At 44.4% G+C, this 10742-nt stretch overlaps 1 long non-coding RNA gene across 1 annotated transcript in view; it reads right to left on the bottom strand.

Moving 5' to 3' along the window:
• Positions 1–10417: 10417 nt before the first annotated feature.
• Positions 10418–10742, bottom strand: part of LOC115029546 — a 7988-nt gene continuing 7663 nt past the window's right edge. Inside the window, exon 3 of the long non-coding RNA XR_003835104.1 lies at positions 10418–10541. This is a non-coding gene — a long non-coding RNA (uncharacterized LOC115029546). The remainder of the gene's footprint in view (positions 10542–10742) is intronic.

Below are 10742 nucleotides of genomic sequence, written 5' to 3'. Positions count from 1 at the left end.
GAAGAGAAGAGAAGAGAAGAGAAGAGAAGAGAAGAGAAGAGAAGAGAAGAGAAGAGAAGAGAAGAGAAGAGAAGAGAAGAGAAGAGAAGAGAAGAGAAAGAGGGAGGGAGGCCCACAGGGTAATGTGGATGGTCAACATACGGCTATGAGAGGTGGCCTGATGCTGCAGGAACAGCACAGACAAAATACAACAAGTAATATCTCAAGGATTTTAACAGGGAAGTAAATAAATGGCATAGAGGGTTGATTCTGCCCAACTCTAATGCTTTTAGTCTTATTAATAATCCAAAGATGTTTGTGTCTTTTATCTTGGGACTCAATGATTTAAGGAGAGTTAGAAACCCCATATAATAATTACCACTAATTTGTCCACTACATGGGACGAGGTGGACAACTGACTGATTTGGAATGGAGTCCCCACTATCTATTTTAACCTGAAAAGAAGTATAAGTCCTATTCTATGCTGAGGAGATAGTAGATCCTGGAAGAAAGGATGACAAATCAGGGGCTGACAAACCAAGTCCAGCTTGAAACTTGTTTTATAGTGTATTATTGAAACAATGCTAATTAATTCGTTTATTGTCTAGGCTGTCTTTCCTAATATGAAGATAGTATTGAGTATCTGTGATAAAGACTGTGTGAGCCACAAAGCCCAAAATATCTATATGGAATAAAGGACAAATTCTGAAAAAGAGAATGTAGAAAACCTCCCCACCTTCTGGAAGAAAGAACCCACTCATTTAAGGTCCCCCCTTCCCGGCTTCCCCCATTCCATCCCATCCTCAGCTCACAGAGGGAGGGTCTAAGCCCAGGATTTGCCTAAGGCACTAAGATGTGGCGAACCAACCATTATCCAGATCCCTAACACTAGATTAATATTCCCTTTACATCAATCCTCAAAGAGCAAACAGTTTGTTCTCTAAAAGTGACTCAGTGGTTTTAGTGACTCTGGGTCTCCAGCACCATGTCTTCTCAGAGTATGTGCAGAATGCTTGACACATTCCACCATCTACACCAGAGGGGATGAGAGACCTTTCGTTGTGGAACTGTAGCCTTACACCTCAGTATTATTTCCTTAGCTCTTCTCTGAAGTCCCCACAGTGGAAACTTTCTTAACATTCTTTCAATGAACCAACCCAGCAGTGGGCCTTCAGGGCTAGAGATGGTTTCTAGATTTGGGTAAAACTTCAGATGAACTCACCAGCTTGGGTGTAGCAGCCACGGTAAGGGGGTGGCAGACTGTCCCTTTCTATCACCTATGTCAAATGGTCTGCTCCCCACCCTGCTGATCTTCTTCCCTCTCAGGCTCATATAGTTCAATGAGAGCAAGGGCAAGTGTGACTCTGGAGAATACTGAAAGCAGATTTAGAAAGTAGGTAATGTATGGAAGGTTCTCTAAGTCACGTACCATGCAGGAAAGAGACAGAGACAGAGAGATAGAATAGAGAATAGAAATAATAGAGTAAGTAGATATCACAAATCAATCACAGATTTTTTTTTCAAATAGGGAAGATTTGGGAAGTGGAAAAATGGTTTTGTTTTGTCCTCTAACAGTTACAAAACCTTGAAACTCAAATGTCAATTGTGGATCCTCACTGCCAGACTGAAAAACCTAGCACAGGACCTGCACCTGAGCACCTCAGAGATGCTCTGAGGAATCCTCCAGCTGCTTCACTTTGATGTCCAGGGTTGGGGTGGACCTCCAGCAGTCCCAGATGTCAGACATTTCTTAATGTTAAGATAGGCTAATGGTTTTTAGCTCTATCTCCACATACATTGAGTAAGCTCCTTTCCTCGTGTTTGGTCTTCTTAGGGCACTTGCCTAAGGCAATCAGATAGCCTTCCCACTCTTCTCATAATGAGGAGGCAGAGTGGATAGATAGATGCCAAGGCACTGAGTCTTTTGGAGTGTACATGGATGCGTGTACTGGGATGTGCATAAGAGAGAAAACCAAAGCAGTGTGGAATTATAAGTGTTAAGCACTAGACACAAGAAGTGATGGGAAAGAGGCAGGATGTGTCATCCAGAACAGTGCATGCCAAAATAACATGGCATTTGAGTAGCACAGTGACAAGTCTAGACTGAAGAGAAAGACTTCTCTGCTTATATTACAGAGGAGATGCCCACAGGACCGGTTGGGAGAGGTTCATTAGGGAAATGCTTTAGAAGTCTGAAGGAGAACCAATGAGGACTGAGCAAAATCAGAGAACACAAATATGATAAACAGAAATCTTTAAGAACTCTTCAGGAGAGAACGCTGGCTTGGACTGATATCTAGTCTGAGGTAGAGAGAGAGGCATGGATGATAGTAAGGGCTTGGGCTTGGGATGATGGGACTGTGAGCCGATGGACTGTCTCCAAGAGGTTGTCACTTCTAGAAACTTTTATTTCATGGCCTCTTTGGAGACCGTTCCAACTAGTTCTCCACAGGGAGAATTGCTGCATTGACTGTGGGAGCTGGCAATGATAGAAGCAAAGGAAGAGCTAATTACAGGCCAAGATAATTAAGCAGCCCCGGGATCAGCTGCATGTAACCTCAGCTCATCTACTCCTGGAAATGGCCAAGGGAGGGTGGAAGGAGAGCGGTGGGTGGGACATTTTGCAAATGCTAAGGGAGCAGCTGAGCTCAGACCTTGGTGACACTTGCATTTGATGTCTTTGGCACTCTGGCTCTGGTTTCTGGAGTCCTTGGGGTGCCAAATGCACTGTAACCAGCAGAGCAGTTATCCAAATGTCATTCATGCCTCTGGGCTGCTAATTACTGGGGTCCCCTTTAGCCTTATTGCTACACTCCATTAGGGTGACAGGCACAGGAAATGGATTACAGGCCATTAGACCATCCAGGTTGACAAAAGGTCAGGTCTTGGCCCCTGGGAGAAAAGTCTGGGTCTCAGGTTTGTGATTTGGTGCTTAGAGCAGGAGAAAGGTCTTGGGATTAGGAATGAAGAAAAAGTTCCTTACGATCTCAGACATACGATCTTGGGTATGCACATCATTTCGCTTCACACAGCCTTCCACTGCTTCTCCGTGATTGAGAATCAGATAATGTTAGATGCATAGAAGGGAGTTATATATGGTGAGGGAGCTTAAGGAGATATTGTCACTTCCTAATGTGAACATTTGGGTGTACTGGACTGTAAATGAATAACACATGGCTCAAATCTCCTTGGTGCCACTGATATTTCTATGACCTCAGGCAAGTCATTTTCTCTTGGGTCTTAGGATCCCCATCTGATATCCATGAAGATCAGTGCAACAGCAATTCTCAACCAGAAATCTACATGAGATTTACTTCTAAGGTTTCATTAAAATGGTTACACCCTTGATATGCTGGGATGAATCCTCAGGAAAATTAGACTTGCGTGGCCCCAGAGAGTCACTGAAAATCAAGTTCAGGCCTTACCCCCTCACCACTCATCACACCTGCTCACTTAGAACGTAGACACACTTATCATCTCAAGCCCATGATAGTGCCAGCTAACCAAGGACTAAAACCTTTGCAAAACTGAGCCAAAAGGAACCTCTCCTTCTTCAAGTTGTTTTTCTCTCTCACACTAAGGAACAGCTAAGGAGCACGCCATCTATCAACTGAACTTTCTCCACCTTGTCCTTCAGCCTTAGGTCTTAGGCATTGCTTTATGGTAGTTTGTAGTGAGTTAACCTGATGCTGCTTATATTCTAATGCTAAATACTGGCTTCTCAAAAATGTGGTTGCCCCTGATGAGTAGATCCTTACGTACACCAAATGATGCGATGTAACCTTGCTCCTTAATTTAAAACTTGACTGAATAAAGATGTCTATAGCCTATAGCTGATCAGAAGAGAGGAAGGCAGAGCTTCATTTTCCAGACTTGGGGTCTGAGACAAGAACCACAATGAGAGGCGGGGAGAGGAAAAGGAAGAGGACGTCATAGGGTAGGTGGATCGTGAGAATATGGCCATGATGGCCAGTCAGTTGGAATTGGAGCTGCCCAGACAGAACATAGAAAGTCATGTCTCAGGGTTAGTGACAGGAAAATAGACAAAATAGCATAGAGGGTTGATACCTGCCCAGCTTTAGTACTAATAAGGCTTATTATAAACATATATAAAACATTTATTTGGGAACTAAATGATCTAAGGAGGGATACACACACCCTCAAAAGAAAATATTTACTACAACATAGTCTCCTTTTCAACATCCCATCACTACTGTTCTTGGTCTCATGGTCACCTGTACTTTAGTTCTACATCTCCTTATACAGTAATAATTGTTCATTATTGGCTTAAAGTCTTTCTCCAGGTCATAAGCTACATAAGGTACAAAGCTGTCTTGTACATACTATTGAATTTCTATGCCTGGGATATCAGACCTTGTGGTGGTTTGAATAAAAATGGCTCCCATAGGCTCATTAGGCATTATGAGAGGGTGTGGCCTTGTTGAAGGAAGTGTGTCACTAGGGGTGGCCTTTGAGGATTCAGATGCTTAAGCCAGGCCCAGCATCAGTCTCTCTTCCTGCTCGCTGTGAATCCAGATGTAGACCTCTGAGCCACTTCTCCAGCCCATGTCAGCCTGAGTGCCACCATGCTTTCCACCATGGCAATAATGAACTAAACCTCTGAAACTGTAAGCCAGCCCCAGTTAAATGCTTTGCTTTATATAAGAGTTGCCATGGTCATGGTGTCTCTTCACAATAGAATCTCTAACTAAAACAGACCTGTGATACACACGGCTGACAGTAAAATACAGGATTTCTCCAACATGCAGCAGGCTCAGTGAACATCATCTCTCCTTTCCACTCTTGGAGAGCACCAGTAAGCTCATCCCAGGAGAAGAACCCCTAGCAAGCACAGGGCAGATGCCAGCGAGTGTTTGAAGCTCATGCTGGCCCTCCTCTGGGTCCTATGCAGTCTCCAACCCAAGCAGGAGCCACAGCAACCAGGGTCCGATGGTAATGGAGCTGGGCCAGCAGCGAGTAACTGCTGAGCTATCTCTCCCACCCCGGCTAGGGTAGCTTTTTAATGGATTATCTTTTTTAATACTGAGCTCTGGACCTTAGAGAGTTCATTGAATGGTCTTAAATACAGTCTGAGTTTGGTGTTTTAAAATAATCCCTCTGGCTGTTCCCAGTGTGCCGGCCGGGATGGGAGCTATCAATCTCCATTTTCAGAGTCAAAGGCTGATGCACTGGAGGGAAAAGCATTGCCCAGAGCAGGAGCTTGAATTTAGCAGACCTGACTCTACCCACACCTGTGTCCACTGCACAGCAGTGTGTGATGCTCTCGGTCCAGAGCAGAGGCTGCTTTCCTGGCATCAGAGAAGGCTGGGGGCAGAGAGCTACTTCTTCCCACCCTAGAAGGTCTGCGATTAAAAGCCTTTTTACAGAAGAAGGGTATAATTATAAGAGAGTAACTACAATTCCTTTACTGTTATGAATATTAATGGAAAGGAAACACAGCATCAGTATTAATTTGTAGGGAAAATTGAAGCTAAAAGGCAGACTGCTCTTACGAGGGTTGTCACTCCCATTAGAAAGTAATCAGTTGTCAGGACCCCGATAGCAAAATGTGGCTCTGTGTCCTCACTTCCTCTTGATTTAGAAGTTAGCACAAATGAAAATCTGCTGACTGGTAGACCAACACATCTGCTTGCCATATACGCTCAGGACACAACCTCCAAGGACTTTAGGTTGTAAAGACTCTTCCTTACATAGGTATGGGACCCTGTGGGGAAGCTAGACATTTCAGCCCTCCTAGAAACAAAGATGCCAAAGAGGTCCAGTAGCCTGTCTTGTTGTTCTGGACTAATCTCAAGGACTGGGCAAAGGACTAACATTTTCAAGATGGAAAGAATCAACATGCCACAGCTTGAGACGGTTTCAACACCACAGGTTGCAAGTCTTGATCTAATCCTACTGACTCAAAATACTTGGAGCTGAAGTCAAGGAACATACATTTTAATGAAGTTTCACTATGATGTCTATTCCACCTCATTGGCTGAGGTGATCAGCTGTTCTGGTTAGCCTTACTTGTCAATTTGACACAGCCTAGAGTCACCTGATACCTAGATCAGATTAGCCCACGGCCATAGCTGTGGGAGGTTTGTTTTTTGTTTTTTGTTTTCATGTAAGAGGGTCCTGCCCACTATGGGCAGCACTATTTCCTAGGCAGGTGAGCCTAAGTTGCATAGGAAAGCTAGCTAGGTATGACCTTGTGAGAAAGACAGCAAATAGCGTTCCTCCATGGCTTCTATTTTGAGTTCTTCGTTGAAGAACTGCCCAGACTTCTCTCAGTGATATCCATCACTTTGTGAGCTAAAAAGGATAAGCCAAATAAACCTTTATTCTGCTGCTTCTGACAGAGTATCTAAGTACAGTAGCAGAAAAGATGCTAGACAGGGTTCTTATTGTACATGGGTAGTCTTAGGTGAAAACAGGGACCTGTCCTATAGTTTGTCATGGTCCATCCAGAGAAATGAACCTAAAGGAAATGGAATGGTATCACAAAGTGGCAGCAGCTGCACAGAGGCAGCAGTGGGAGGGAGCCCAGTGGGGTGACACGCTTTAAATGTGGTCCATGCAGCTACAGACAGAGAAATTGACGAATAGTACCTTGTATTGGCAGTGCAGGGGCAGAACTTTAGAAGAGAACTCTGTATTCACCCAGGCTGCCCCGTGTGGTACACTGAAAATGGCAGCCATGTGATCTTATATACCTTCCTGAGGTTGGTCCTGCAGAATTGGCTCTTCTCCAGTGAGGCCCATAGTAGACGCCATAACAGGTCCTCATGGAGACAAAGGCTGGGGCAGGAGCTATTGGCCACCTAACCCCTGCTGTGACGCAGCCTCCTCTCTTAAACTCCTGGCCTCTCTCCTGCCTGACAAAGTCCACTACACACGGAATCACTTGGAGCATTTTTAAAATGGGATGCGTGCGCCCCATCCTCAGAGATTCTACGTTGATTAATCTGGGGTTGGGTGTTGAGAGGTCATTCTTACTCTAGACGATAAGTAGTCAGGACTTAGAAAGGAATCAAGGAGAGAGTCGCCCAGATATGGTGGCGCATACCTGGAATCTCAGCATCCAGGAACGTTGTGCAGGAGGATCGCTGGGAGCTTTGGGCCAGACTGAACTACACACTGAGCTCAGGGTCAGCTGGGGCTATGTAGGCGAAGCCTGTCTCTAAAAAAGGTAAAACAAGAGTTACTCAGCAATTAAGGTTTCAGCTCACACATGCTCGTTTCCCTTCTAACAGGAGTCTTTTCTGTGTGAGCGCATTTTGCCAATTTCTTCTCACACTGCAAACATAGTTAACGTTGCTGTAGCCCAGATCATGCACTAAACTATTTTTGAATGCCCTAAAACTGAACTTTTAAATCTATTTTATTACTTTGTTTTATACCTTGAACATTCGTGTGACATTGGTTACCACACACATCCGAAGGCCTAGCATGTTGGCGGGAAATATCAATAACTGAAACAAATTTCTTGTACCACCGTCTCGCAAAAACAAAATATGCAATGCTGTCTAAATTGGCTAAATGGACACATAAAAATTAAATAATCGATACATTTTCAAATTGAAAGTTACAACTGAGTTGAAATTTAAAACGTACATTTTAGCTGCTAAAATATCATACTGATCTAGTTAAGGCAAAGTTGAATACGTTGATCTGACAGGATGGTAACGACAGGGCAGGGACTTCCAGGATACATGGGCATGGCCACTCAGAGCCTACCTCAGCTGTCCCCTCACACTGTCCCCTGAGCCTAGATTCTTCCTTTCTTGGGTCTTTCTCTTCTCTCAGAGTAACTTCCCCAAAGGGCTCCTGTAAGCTGGCCAACATAGCTCCACTCTGGGTCCAACCCGACTTAATTCATATCTACAGAGAGGGAAATGAGAACACTGCCCCCCAAAACTGACCTGTCTTAGCCCTTTGACCTCAAAAATTGAACACAAATCACAATGCTTTTATTTTGTCAAGCTTCTTTGGACAAACTGTCTATGACGAACAACAAGCTTTGCAAACCTAATGGCAAACAGTTCCTGGCAAGCAACCTGGGTTTGTTTTTTGAAAGACATGAGGAAAAATTCAAGTGTTCTGGGAACCATTGGAGAGACAGGACAAAAACATGCTATGTCTCAGCACTTGCTCCCTTGCAGCTCCAGAGTATTTCGAAGTGAATTGACTTTGTATATGCATGCCTGTAAGTATGGGACATAGATGTCACAGTGCACACATGGAGGTCAGAGGACAACTTTCAGGAATTGGTTTTCTTCTTCCACTGTGAGGGCCCCAGGGGTTGGACTTGGGTCATCAGACTTGGCAGAAAAACCCGTAGCCGCTGAGCCAACTTGCCAGCCCCAGCCTCCAGTTTGTTATGCTGCGTAATTTTCTCATTCACCATACCAAGGAGGTTAGTCTCCAGCTCCTCATGTCCTTCAAACGGATTATTTGGGCCTCAGATCTACCAACAATTGTTTCAGATTTCATCAGAAGCTTTGCTGTTTTGCTTTTTACTCTGGTAAAGCTTCTATGATGGTTTTCCCTGTTAGCCCCATCTCATTTTTCAGCTTCCGAAGCTCTGGTAATTAGCACTGCTGGACGGACCTCATATGTGTGAAGTGCACTCTTTTTGACCTTCCAATTCAGCGACCCTGTGGTTTAGCTCAGAATGGTGGCTATTACTTCATTGTCTCTGGTCTCTGTTACTGACTGCCAGAAGCCGGTAACGTAACTCATTGTCGTTAGAGATGAAACCTGAAGTTTTCTTTGCAGACACTTTTAAATTGTTTTCTCCTCATTTTCCCAAGATTTTTCTCTAGAGTTGACCTCTCTCTGTCTCTCTGTCTCTCTGTCTCTGTCTCTCTCTCTCTCTCTCTCTGTGTCTCTCTCTTTCTCTGTCTGTCTCTCCCTCTCTGTCTCTCTCTGTCTCTCTCTGTCTCTCTCTCTCTCTCTCTCTCTCTCTTTCTCTCTGTCTCTCTTTGTCTGTGTGTGTACTCACACACATATACTTTTTTAGTCTAAGTCTTAGACTCTAAGAATTCCACATTAGAGTATTTCCTTATATTTTATCTATTTTTCTCTCTCATTCTTTCTGGTTGTATTTCTAACAATTGTTGTCTAGTCAAAAGTGAGGAAATACAGGCAAATATCAAAATAGCTCGGATTTTTATTAAGAAGTGAAAATACCAGGGACACACATGGCAAGGGAGCTGTGGCTCAGCCGTGGCTCAGCTGTGGCACAAGCCATGGCTCATCGTGGCACCAGCTTTCTCTGATGGTGCAGGGAAGAGCTGTTTGCTCAGTGGGCTATTGATGGTTTTCTGCTGATAGACTCTTGTTCATCAGACAGAACAAATGACTTTGGTGCACGCGTGGACTGAAGTTTCTAATAGCTTCAGTCATATGTATAGCAGTCTCACAAAGATATAAAACAGTAGATTGGGTTTGCCCAGAAGGTCTCTCTGAGGACACCTTTCTCCATCCAGGAAGTTTTTCCAGCTCAGCTCAGGGCTCCCTGGGCAGTAGTGAACCTCTCTCCTGCAATATTCATGGGGAGTTGTTGTTTATATACAGAACTGACTTACCAAGATGGATTATAAATCTCTAACACTAAAGACAAAGAGCCCATTCCCAGAATGATGGAACCACCCGAGGTTTGCTTTGTGAATATTTAAATGTTTGAATGATAAGTCTCACTAAGGCTATCTGCCATGGATTTCAGAAGTGGTTGCATTGATTGGGAAGTCTAGCCCCTGGAATAAACAAGGCAGCTGATCTACTGCATTAAGCATTATGTAAACAATTGTGTATGTTATGGCTACATCATCTACCAGCTCTTCTGTTAGCACAGACACTCATTCCCTGGTGATTCTAGAGTAAAGGGTAGAAGGTATGTGGGCAGGGGACAGGGCTCAGCAGTTATGTATTTGCAGTGAAAGTATGACCAGAATTGGGATTCCTAGAAACCTGTGCCAGGTGGGCATGATGGCCCACCTATAATTCCAGCCCAGGAAGGTAGAGAGAGTGAGCTGGCTGACCCGTCCAGCAGGTCCAGTTATTCGAGGGTCTCGAGGGGACCTTCTCCTAATAACCAAATGGGGGGTAGAGAGAGACAAAGGCCTTGTGCGAATAACAACACGGAACCGTTCTGAATTGCATCAAAGCCCCCAATGTATTGAGAAAGGCCCAAGGCTTAAATGCACAAGCAAAAGGGGAAGTACAGATACTTATCAGTGGGAGGGGTGGGGCAATACAAGCAAAAGGAGAAGTACTTATCAGTGGAAGGGAGGCAATAGAAATTCTTTCTTTTGGCAGCTACACAGGGAAGCAGGAGCTTGGTTGTATCAGGGTGTGGTCAGGACATCGATGATGACTTAGGGCTGGAACATTCTGTGGTCGTTCTTGGAATCGGTGTGTTGGTGGCCCGCTTTTGGCCCCCTTTTCTTCTCGGGGGGAGAGGCCCAATTCAGAGATCAAGAGTTGTCTTAATAGCTCCCAACAGCTGGCTAGCAAGGCTCCATGTTGATGGTCTCTGGGTTGGGTTGGCATACCTTCTACAATGAGCAAGGTAGAAGAGTGACTGATAATGACTCCAGACATGAACCCCAGGCCTCCAAACATTTTTATGTGCATGCATTTACACCTGTGTGTACTAACACATAGGCATATACACATATATCTGCACATTATATACAAGAGAGAAAGAGAGAGAGAGAGAGAGAGAGAGAGAGAGAGAGAGAGAGAGAGAGAGAGAG

Source organism: Mus caroli, chromosome 16 (assembly GCF_900094665.2).
Source record: "Mus caroli chromosome 16, CAROLI_EIJ_v1.1, whole genome shotgun sequence".
NCBI classification, from domain to species: Eukaryota; Metazoa; Chordata; class Mammalia; order Rodentia; family Muridae; genus Mus; species Mus caroli.
Note: the sequence above shows the minus strand (reverse complement) of the source record. Positions and strands in the feature narration are given on the sequence as shown.